The sequence below is a fragment of the Prinia subflava genome, chromosome 2, assembly GCF_021018805.1.
Source record: "Prinia subflava isolate CZ2003 ecotype Zambia chromosome 2, Cam_Psub_1.2, whole genome shotgun sequence".
Lineage (NCBI taxonomy): Eukaryota > Metazoa > Chordata > Aves > Passeriformes > Cisticolidae > Prinia > Prinia subflava.
This window is the reverse complement of record NC_086248.1, coordinates 100,348,416-100,360,738: the sequence shown is the minus strand read 5'-3', so window position 1 is coordinate 100,360,738 and position 12,323 is coordinate 100,348,416. Positions and strand designations below refer to the sequence as shown.

At 36.2% G+C, this 12,323-nt stretch overlaps 1 protein-coding gene across 1 annotated transcript in view; it reads left to right on the top strand.

Moving 5' to 3' along the window:
* The window catches only part of NRXN1 (neurexin 1), a 460,909-nt gene that overhangs the window by 4,261 nt on the left and 444,325 nt on the right, over positions 1-12,323 (top strand). The gene's annotated exons all lie outside the window — the stretch shown is intronic.

Genomic DNA, 12,323 nt, shown 5'->3' with positions numbered 1-12,323 from the left:
CTGTACTCAATGATCTGTATCAAATATTCCTGCCATAGTTGGGACCAATGGAGGTAACTAAAGTTTTATGTAAAGAGGGAGAGGAATTTGGCATATGAGTGTTTTGATTTTAGAACTGGCTTCATTTGTTTAGTGCAGAACTTTGATTTTCTTTAGCTTCTAGGCACGGCATGAACCTGTTGTTTATTCATTTTCAGTTATCTGTAAATAAAGAGGGAAGATCAGAATTTCAGTCTGTAATGTTCAAGCATGGGAAAACAGAATTCAAATTGTAAAGCGACCTTTCACTCACTGTTTCAGGACTTCTTAGTTCCTTAGCTTTCTGAGACAATGCAATAATAGATTTATATAGGCAACTTGGTAAATAGCTTCACTCATTTTGAGAGGAGGTGTAGGTGCTCTTTTTTACTTAACATTATAATGAAATAGGAGATGAATCAGGTCAAGGTGACCCTCTCTCAGTACCAGTGCAGGTTTATCATGCTGTCTTGGATCATGGCTATAAATAATATTATGCAACTTACTGAGAAAATATTCCACACAACACCTTTGGAATCAAAATCGAACCTTCAAACTGGAGCAGAATGTCTAGGGTGTTTTGTGATCTCAGACAAGTTAAAATTTCAGCATTGGAGATTTGAACTGAAAATTCCTACCTCTATACATTTTATGAAAAAGTGGTTTATAACAAAAATGGCTAAAGAATAGAAGTGTCTTCTCCTTTTAAATTATCTGTTTTGTGCTCATAGGAACCACACTACACAGTCAGTTTGAAGCTGTTGACTAAAGTTTTGTGGTTAGGGCACCATATGGCTGATAAGTTTTCTCAGCAGTTATACATGACACTTATGGTTTCCTTTTCGTCCCATAGCTGGAGGTCTGCAGTGATCTCCAGTACACTTGTGATACATTCAATGTATTTGACATATTTATCCAATAATGAAGATGAAAGATTTGATAACATAAAACATTGATCCAGTGTTCAATTATGTTTGCACTTATAATTAACATTATTATGGTTGTTGTTGGTGTAAAACATCCAGGACTAGCTGCTTTTTGTAACTGATCAAAATTGTTTTGATACCTATAAGAATGGATATGCTCTTTGTCTTTCAGATTCAGCTGAAAGAAACATAGCAACAATGCCTTAAATATTATTTTCATGGTGTTGTTAATGTAAATACATTGAAGTTCATATACACATAGAACTGAAAACTGCTCCCGACTCCTTCCAAACAAATAGTAAATATGAAAAAAAAATATATTAGTCATCTTGGTTGACATGAATTTTCACTTTTCAATACATGAAAGTGGTTTTTGAAAAAAATCTGCCTGCTGCAAATGCAGGAGTCCGTGAATGAACCAAAGAATCACTGTTGATTGAGCTATAATATTTTGACAGTCATGGTGTGTTATGGTTACAGAAAAGTCCATCGCTAACATCTTGTAATGATGTGGGGCTATAAAGCACACTGTGCTTCTTTTCTATATTCAGTTCTGATTAGCTACCTCACAGTAGACTTTGAGGATGTGATACCCTCGTGTTCAGGAGCAATAGTGTGGTTATTACAGGCTGCTTCTGGGGTTCTTAGATAGGTCAGACAGACTAATCCTTCACGCAGAGGGGAAAATGTCCCTTTTGGATCCCATGTTTAGATTGCTTTTAAAATAGTTCCTCTAAATCATGGAACAATTGTAGTTGTCACACATTTCCTAACTGTTTTATGTCAACTGTCACCAAAAACCCTGATTTTCATTATCCTGTTTAGTGTAGGCTTCTTCTGTCCTGGACCAACTCTCAAAAAGTATTAAACTCCACTGATTAGGGCTTGCTTTTGAGGTTTATAACATGCTCAAAGAATTCTAATTAAAGCTTTAGGAGCCTTACTATTAGCACTATGTTTACCTAAACCCCACAAATATCTAAATATAGGAGGCTACTGTGCTTGCACTATACTTCACTTACTAGGGAGGGCTTAGTCAAAAAAGCAGATGTAGAATATATTTGTCTGATAGTGGAGACGATGCAGAAACTGTCACTTTCACAACCATCCTTCTGTTCTAAAGGTTTCGATTTTGCCCTTACAAAAACTTGTGCATTTGTTTTTCTTGAATTCTTGACTTAATTTGACTAATTTCTGTGAGTTAAAATTACTTCTGCTGAAGAGGTAGGAGGTGTATAGGATTACAAAGTACAGTTTCAAAGAAGAGTTTTTAGTAGACTCTCTTGTATGCAGTTGCTCAGGAATGTGAGACAATTGAGAAAGCAAAATAAAACATCAACAGAAACTTCACCAAAGATGGCAAATTCAAAATAACCTGGTATAGATTTGTTGGATTTTTTTCCCTGTAGAAATGAGATAAAACCATTTCTCCTACTTTCCCCTAACACTCTTCTTGTCCTAGCCATAACTTCTCTTAGATTTCAGTCTTAGTTTACTCTTTCTCCAGGCCTGCTTTCAAAAAACATCTCTTAGATTTCTCCTTCTAGGGAATTCTTTTAGGCTGTGTGTGTTTTTAGATGTGCTGCTTTTCTTCTTTCTGTTTTAAACAAATTTTATTTTTAACTACCTCTAAGAATAAAGTGTATTGAACATTCAAATCCCAATATGTCATTCAAATTGTTCGTTATACTTTTAAAATTCTGTTGCTTCTTGGCACAACTCAAATGCTCCTTCAGGTAGTTTAAACTGAGAAGCCCTGACCTTTTTTCCCTGCATTCAAGTAAATGTTAGTATAGTAAAAATAATATATGTATTTTATATATTATCTCTTGCAAGTACAGAAAAAATGTCCAAGGAGCCATATTGTCCTGAATTAATGTGATGTTGAAAAACTGGTCTGAATTTATTTTATTAATGTTTTGTGAAAGATGTCAACTAATTTCAATAGTCATAAATAATGTGAAAGGAAATGGCTGTACAGGAACAAGACTTGTGCTAAGAGAATTTCCCCCAAACTGAATCCATTTAGTGTTAGTTTTGGCCTTCAGCTTGCCTGCTTATTGTTCAGAATATGTTCAACTAGAATCACTGTAAAAACTGTTTTCCTTCTCAGTGGTAAATTAAACTAAATAAATCTCCAGTCCTACAAACCTGCATGTATTTAGCATTACTTCTAAAGTTCACAGACATAAATTTTCTATTGTAAAGGACGCTCTCAGTGATACCCAGAACTGATAGTCTCACAAAGACTTGTGTTAGTTTTTATCTCCCATATGTCCACATTTGACTCCAAATATTTGTTTCCATGCAGAAGACCTATCTGGATAGCATTTGAAGAAGGTCTGTTCACATCTGAGGACACACTGTGTATATGTTATACAGACTGGTCCTGAAGTACTTGAGGTGTGTCTGTGAGGTGGCCTGGTCAGCTGTGTGTGTTTGCACAGTGCTCACTTGCATTGATTCCACTGTAACTTTCTGCCAGTTCAGTGGGCTCAGTGCTTCCAAGCCCAAGGACAAAACAAAGTGCAGTTCTACCTAAGCTACCAAATGTTTTGGTTATAAACCAAATCTTCTAAGCTGTGCCAGCTGTAACAAAGCAGCAGTGGTGTTGCCACCATTTTGAGAGCTGCCAAAGATTGTTCTGTTTCTTTCTCTCCTTGCCTTGTGGAATATCTGTAAATTCACTTTAAGTTCAGAGCATTGAGGTAGGACAGATGTAGGGAATGTGGAATTAAGCACTAACAGACTTGCACTGAAGAGAAGAGGGATACAATTAATATAATTAAGCAGGCAGTTGATGAGCCAGTTGGAGCACATAGAAGAAACTGTGAGAATTAAAATTTGTGAGGCTGCAATGGGATTGTAAGAGATGTATTGTTGTAGTTCAGTTTGAAGAGGTAAGATTTGCCCTGGTGGATGGAAAGACCAGATGGATAAATTATTTCTTTTTGGAGACTTTTGTCTGGGAAACGGAAGGATGTCTCCAGGAAAACCATTCTGCCATCATTTCCTCTGGCAGTAATACCACCAGAAAATGAGGCCTTAAAAACTGTATTTGGGAATATGAATTCTGTATTTTGAGTTCAGTCCTCTTTCTCATTTTATGTAACTGGTATTCAACATTTTTCTTTATATGATGGTTAATACACTTTTAAATAAAATTTTATTCATTTATTTAAACCGCTTAAAAATAACAGTAGTTTTCAACTAGTATTGCAAAGAATTTTCTTTAATCCTGCATTGTCTAATGTTGTTGTCACTTCCATATGCAAAATATTTAATTTTTTTTTTTTCATTCTCCAAACCTTTTGCCTAGTTGGCTTTGATCAGTCACCACCTGGATAATTTATGACCAATTAAGATGTATCTTGCTCTGGATAACTCCATAAATGAGAACACTATGTTGTTCTATAGCATGAGTGTCTTCTAGAGGCTTTTCAATATATATGACAACAGGACAGTTTTCTGATAACATCTCCTCTGAAATAAGATCATCTTGGCTGTCCTGGATCTGTTCTGGGGGTTTTCTGGATCTGTTAATTTTGGGTTTTCTTTAGATCTAGTAAACCATTTAATATACAGGCTGCTGAAAAGCAGTTTTTGAAGACATTTTAGGACTGAAATTATCCATTTCTTAGGATAATGAATGTAGCATTTTTAAAGACTCTATGCTGGCTTTCATTCACATGGTCAAGAGCATACTGCTTATACCTAACTGTGTTGCAAACAAACTGATAAATGCTGTTTTAATGAAGCCCAAATAGATGCAATTTGAGCATTTACTTCCTCATGGTAGCTACACAAGGGGAAGTTATCCAGAAACCCATTTAAAAAAGAAATAGCTGTTTCTCTGGGGCAGTCAGCATTAGTTCTAAGGGAACTTTGCTGTGATCCATGCTGACAATTTCTGAAGGCCAAGTAAAGTGGAAGACCGAGGTGTTTGGCTTTGTTCATCCAGCAATGTGAGAAGGCCTCATGGTACAAAGCATTTCTGTGATGTTGGCAGAACAGCAGAACCTGCAGTAAGTCCTTTGTCTGAGGTGGGAAATAAGTCCAGAGTGGTGCCAATTCTACAGGTAATAGTTTGTGCACTACTGCCAGAGTCACTTCACGGCCAAATAAGGGCATATTAGACAGATCAAAAACTCCTCAGTGCAAAGATTACCTTACTTTTTTTACAGAACCTCACTCTGACTTTGACCTTCTGGTAATGCCAGAATGTAATGAGGGTGGCAAAATAAATGTTTTGTAGATTAAGTATTTTATTCCTGTATGCAGAGAACTGGTCCTAGTCTAAAAACAACAACAACAAAAAAAAGTGTTCCACTAAAGCTTTGCATAATGCTTAATACAGAAATTTAAACTTACAAGCCCTCTTATGCCTTAGGGATTTATTTAAAGTTTTCTGTTTCACGCACCCATGGACTTGGGTCCAGAAGATCAACATATGTGTCATTGTGAGGATTAAGATAAAGATAAAAACTCACAACTTTCAGGCCTGTCCCAAATCTCATAAAGCTACATGTGCATTTTCAAGTACAGAACTTGATTTTTTTCTAAACATTATTTCCCCCAAATCTCTGAGATTTAACTTTGAGCAAGGAAGAGGAGGGCTCCTCTGTGAAAGGGGAGAATGTTTAGAGGACCCATGCTTTTGCAAGAGGAAGAACAATATTTTGTGGTGATGATTTGGGATGTCCAAATTGTCTTCATTTTAATATCTTTATTAAAATTGAATGAAATATGATTTAAGAAATGACAAAAGGAAGGGAAAAAGTCATGAGACAATGAAATCCCTACTGAAAAAAGCCAGATTTAATTAGATTACTCTTGTGTTTCAATAAACCTCTGTTGCTTACCCTAGTTTGCTGTAAATAATATGTGATGCCCTAAGGGTTTGAGACCTTCTAAAGCTGCCTTAAAACTGCTCTTTCACTGCATCTTCAATGCTTTTTAAACAATGAGTGTCATCAAGTGAACACTGGAAAATCTGACAAAAATATTAGCATGGTTTACTGTGAATGTAACTAGATAACTAAGTTACTCAACTAACAAAAGGTTGTGAGTAAAACCTTTGCCAAATTTTAGGTATTTACAGGTTTGGTGGTGAGTATGGAATGTGTTATTCCATGACTGCTGGTGATACCAACATTTCAGCCTTTATTGAAATGTGTATGAGTAGGTTTATTAAATAATTCAAATCTGAAAGAAGTCCGGAGTCATGTTTATGTCTGTTTTTTATGGAAAACTAAGGATCTACTGCCTGGTTTAAAAGTTAATTACTATGTGCATTATTTGTATTAGTTTAAAACTAAAATTTTGCACTGCTTGTATTTGGCTCTGTGGGAAGTTAAGTCCTGACCCAGTGAAGTGCTGAAAGGAGAGGGCACATGGAGAACAACCTGTATCATGAGTGTACTGACTGGGACTAAACTTATATTTGGAACTATACCAAGAACAGTGACTGCTCTGCCAGCAAATGTTCACATCTCGGCTTTGTTTTTCCAAATTTCTTTAACTGGCACATCGCTACTGTATTTAGCTCTACTGTGTAAGTATGCATTGAAACAATCTATTCTGGATCCCTCCAGTGGCTCTTTATGCAAATGAGTGGATTTTTGTTTGATGGAAGAAACTGTTTTTGGAAAGCATAATAGAAGTGCCTAAATAGACAGAAAAGGATTTTTTTTCCTAAAACGGTGCAAAGTTCTGACATGAACAGGACATTTTAAGCTCTATTTCTAACAAGGAATGTTAAAATGTTGAAATAACTGAAAAACGTAGAGTAAAATACCTCAAAATCATAAAAAATTTCCCCATTCTTGTTGCCTGTTCATTAATGTTATAGGTTCTATGCAACTACCTCACCTGAGTTCTTATGTTGTACTAATATTTGAAGGTCAGTGAAGATACATATTTTCAAACAGGATAAATATTATTTGCTGTAGTTTTCTAATTTTCTCAAACTTCTTTCTTCTAATTAGCTTGGGGGTTTTCAGGGGAGAGGGTTGTTTTTGTTTGTTTTCTAATTTTGGTCCCTTTTTAATTTTTATAGTTACTGTCTGCCTTCTGCTCTGAAAACAGTCTGTTCTTCTTAAGAAAACTCATGCTTGAATTCTAATGCAAATTTGATACAGTCAGCTCTCTACAGCTGTTCTAATTCTGACATCCTCCATCTGCCTAAAAAAAAAATCACAATTTCTGCATTTGTAGTGCCTTGTTGGGTATACTAATTCTTTTTGTTTCACATTAATTTTTAATCTTGCTTCTCTTCTCTACACAATCTTCTGGCTGATCTGACTTCTTCCTTTTTTCTGTTATTGTTCTGCTCTCAGATATTTATTTTTGATATGAAAAATATATATTCTTAGGAAAGATGTGATACTTAATGGCAGTATTTAGTGTCTGCTGCAAGCTGACTCCTGGGAAATGTCTGGCAAACTTTTTCCTAGACATCTGTGGGTTCAGAGTCCTCTCCTGAGTGACTCAGGAGAGCAGTATTGAAGGATAGCAGATTAATAAATCTCCTGTTGCCAAGACTAGCAGAGAAGCTGATGTGTTAATGTGTAAGGAATCATTTCAGCGTTCAAGGAAATAAAAAAACAAACAAACCAACACAGATAAAATGCTAAGTTTTGCTAACACGGCAATGGAGGTGTCTTTGTAAAGATATTTGTCAACTGATGACTTAGTTACTGAAGGTTAGGAGGATTTTGTTCTCATGAACACGGATATAATTTTGAGAAAGGAGTCACTGGCACAGAATTTAAAGAAAAGAGCTATAGTTTATAGTGAGAAGAGAGACACTAAAGTGTGTGTGTTTTGGAGCTGGAAGATGTGTACTTCATCTGGAGAGGCTATATGAAGTAAATGTGGAAATGGGGAGAATATATTCCTCAATGCATCCATCTTTGTCTTTTGAAAAGGTCATGTCTTGACATTATGCCTCTTTTGCCATTTATATGCATAGAATGATAACACATTTTGAAATGTTACTTTACTGAAGAACATTCTGTACTTTATTACATGGCAATTTATAGTGTATTTTTTTACTCATAAACATGTTTACAGGCAAGTGACAACAGTGGGGGAATGCTTTTTAGTATAAGTTCTCTTGATTCTCTAAGTATTAGCTGAAAAAAGGACAACTCCAGGAAAGTGTAGGGAAAAATTTAGAGTGCGAGCATGGAAAAATATTCATCCATACAGCTGCTATGAGTAGTTCTGTGATCTGTGAAAGGCCCCTGTTGGTCCTTCGTTTATCAAAGTAGCTGTGTATCTTTGATGTCTGCTTCATAATAGTCTTTTAGGTACAGATGTATGCAAGTCACTGCTAAATACAACAGTGAACCCATTGGGCATTGTTTGGAGGCTCAGGAAGATCCAAAATGATGGCTCCTGATTTTTGTGCACCATGCTGACAAGAATCAGTTGGATTCCCACTTTTAAAGTCTTTTCCATCATCTGGAGCAATAAATAGGACATGGATGCACATTGGTTTACACTAAAAATAGATTTTTTTAAGCCACCTACTGAAAGTTTAATGTATTTGAATCAACTTTAGTTTAACATTTAAAATGCATCTACTGAAAATACAATGTAGGGAGGAGCAATTAATACTGATGAGGAAAAGAAACAGGTCTTATAACAGACCCCTGAAATATTGCATGTTGATAACTCAGATGCTTCATTGACCACAAGCAGGCAAGGGCTTGCTAAGCCTAGATTTAACTCTTAGCTTCAGGAGCTCGTGGCACTTGAGATTTATGTCGCCCTCAGTGACCCAACCAGTTAGGCTGTCTTTGATTCTTCTCCACTCCCAGCACTATGAAAATGACTGCTGACTCTTGAGTTCATTGGTGGTATTTACAGCTCTGGCCTGAACTGCTACCATGTTCTGTAAATGTTCTGCTTGTGGACAAAGAGCTCTCTGCAAACATCTTGATTTGTCCTGTCAGTTTCATCGTTTAGGTTTTCTAAATTAAGTGATATGCCTTGGCCTTCAAAGCTTTTACTAATGATTACAGTTAATTTATCTCACTTTCTCTCCAAATCCTTCATTAATTTAGCTTTTCCTTAAATGAAATTTCTTTTTATCAGTAATATCCATTTATTTAATGTTCTTTACTAGCTTTGTCCAGTCCTGGAATTGTACTTTAGCAGACCTTTGTAATCATTATAACATTGAACCTGTCAAAAGTGAAAAGGTTCATGTTCTAATGATCTTGGGAATTATAAGTTCCAGCCTGTCAATTTTTTGTCCAGGGTACTTAGGGCATGACACAAATGAATAAATTGCAGATTTTTGTATATAATGCAGTAAATGCTTTTATAAATCTACTTATTTATGAACAAACAAGCAAGCAATATGTATTTCAGAGAGAAACTGAGAGAGAGCCTGAAGCAAAACTGAATACAAACCACAAAAATGTTTTTTTGGGGGGAGTGAAGCATGAATTTTTTGGATGCTAAAGTTCTATTGTAATTGATGCTTGTCATGTTTTAATTTTCTTGATTTCTGTTTCATTTCAGTGAAATAGAGAGATGCTAATTCAGAAGAACCATTTGGCTTCTGTTTAACACACTGGAGTTCTGCTGTTGTAGACTTACCCTAGGCTTTGCTAGCTTTTAGCCAAACCTGATCAAGGAGTTCAGTATCTAAACAAAATTGTGCAAGCTTTTGAGAGAGACAAAGTTATTTTTTGGTGTTAGTTTAGTTTTCACTTTTTCAAGGGGTTTTTTGGTTCATTTTTTGTTTTATTTTGTTGTTTGATTTTTTTTTAAGTAGAAAAATGTCTAAGTAAATTATTTGATCAGGTCACAGTTGTACTCCATAGATTTTGCTCATTCACTCGCTCCCATGAACTTTTCTATCAGAATATCTGAGTGGCCTGGCCCGGAATTCTGGTGCTCAGCACAAAGTCAAGGGCGTGCCGGGTGTGAAGCACTCACTGCATCTCTTGGGCTCCCTGTGCTGACAGTGACAAACCAGTTTTTGGTCTGCTGCTTTGTCTTCATGTTTATAAGTCAGCAGTTGTTATGGTGGTTACTTTACTTCAGATTTTTGCTTACTTCAGGCTCTGCAGCTCTTAAGCAATGAGCAGCAGCCGCTGCCTGTTTCTGTTGGGAAGGTGCGTGTGCCATATGTCTCCCCGTGTTCCACTAGCAGAAAAATGAGCTGGTGCAATAGACTACAAGCGTGCTGCCATCCTCCTGTTGTCAGACTGCTGTGCTGTGCTCCTGTCAGAGCACTTGCCTCGACAGAAACAGCTTTTTCTCGATTTTGCATCTGGAATGTTGTTTTGGGAGTGGTTTCCCTGAAGCGTTCTTTGTTGACCAGAAAAGCCATTCTTTTAACCCTGATAGTTCTACTGCTGCTTTCTCACATACATATTTTCATTTGTAATTAGTTTTTAACAGCCTTATTCCTATTACAAATATATAAGTGTATATGTATAATGTGTGAAACCCAAACTTTCTGTCTTGAAATCTGCAAGTCAGCAGTTTCTGTTCATGAAGGAGGTGTCATGGAGATGCTGAAAGTTGACTTAAATTCTGTAAAGTTGCATTTGGCTTTTTTTTTTTTTTTTCCTTCTTCTGAATGCTTACAGAGGTTTGATTGTTTAGATCCTAATTCTGACACATTTGTGTGTCAGCTTGTTGTATTCTTTGTGTGCACATTTGCCTGAAATTAAGAATCTCAGGATACTTTCAGCCTCCTGCTCTGGAAGGTCTGACTCAATGGGCTTTTCGGGAGAAGCTGGCTGATCACAGAGCAGAGACAGTCACTTCTTACAAGCACAGCTAGGAGCAGTGATGGTGTGTTCAGAATGTGGGAGGGAGGGTTTGGCTCCTTGGGAAAATAAAATCTCTATTCTACCGTCTTGGTTGAGTACAGTCAACACCAGCTTATTCTCTGTAAGGAATTCCCTGCCTGTCTGCCGTGGTGAAGTCATGATGCTGTGTGAAATTCAGATTTGTTCTGATAATACAACAGTGGTCTGATATTTAGGTAATGGTATGCTAGTGTAACAGTGCTAGAAAAAGCACCATGAGGACAGAGGTTCTGGACTGCTCCTGTCTTTTTCCTGGTGATGTTCATGTAAGTATTGAGCTTTAATGCTCACACCCTTGTGTTCCCCACCTGACTGGCTGTAAGTATTTGCATACAGAGACCACTTATCAAAACGATTCCACGTGCTGCAATGCAATGTTGGTATTCAGTATAAAAAGTGACCAGCACTGAAATAAAATTGTCTCCCCATGCTTAGTTCACATAAATATGTAAATATACTTTGCTTCTGCCTACAATATCTAGCTGTGGTTGAAAATTTTCTTAAAATTTCTCTAGTATGAGTGAAGAAAAAGTATTTACTGTCATTCTTGTGGCCCACATATTTTTGTTAGGTGCAACATAGAGATGTCAGGTATTTATTTCTGTAAAACATAATTTCTATTCATGTCAGCACTTACAAGATAGTTCTGCCTTGCAGAACTCCTGTTGTAGCATTTTTAGACATTTCAACAGCTGGTATAATATCTGAATATAGTTAGAATTTGTTAAGTTCTATCTGAAATAAAAAGCATTTAAGATTTGCACATTGACTCTAATTGAGTCAATATAGAAATCAGTTGTTTAAAATGCTGACTAATTTAAGTAAGCATACAAATGAAGCTTTGTCTACCTTCTACCATCAGGCTAAATTAAGGTTAAATACTAAGATTCTTTTCTTTTATCTTTGGGTTTGTTTTTTTTTTAATCACTAAGAAGCTAAGTTTTAAGTACATTTTTGAAACAAAATCACAATTTACTTTAGCCACAGTAAACATCTCTGCATATGTATTTTTAATGCTAATTTCTTTTCCCCAGACAACACTAAGCTAAATTTGAAAATAGTTTCAGCTGGCCTGAGATCACTTTGGATGAGTGCAACAACTGCATTGGTCATGTTAAATGAATGCATTAACTTCTTTTATTCTTGAACTACTTTTATTTGTTCTACTGTGAACTAGAACAAGAATAATAATACTGCATGTCCACACTCGCCCCTGTTTATTTATGCATTTTTACTATGGAAGGGTAAGCGTGGCAAGCAAAATCACTGGATTTCTGCCAAGTAAATGGCCCAACAAAGAACTACAAAGCTGGGAGTAAATGGGGTCTCAAACTAAATGCAGACCAAGTGACACAGACTTTGTAAATCACAATAGTAGGACAGTGTAAGAAATGTTCCTCATCTCAGAATTATATAGACAGTACTAGGGACTATTGTGGTGTCAACAGACAGGAAACTCATATTCCAGTGGGAACATTTCTGAACAATAGGTGAATGTGGCAGTTAAGATATCAACGTTTTACATGTACTTTACATATCT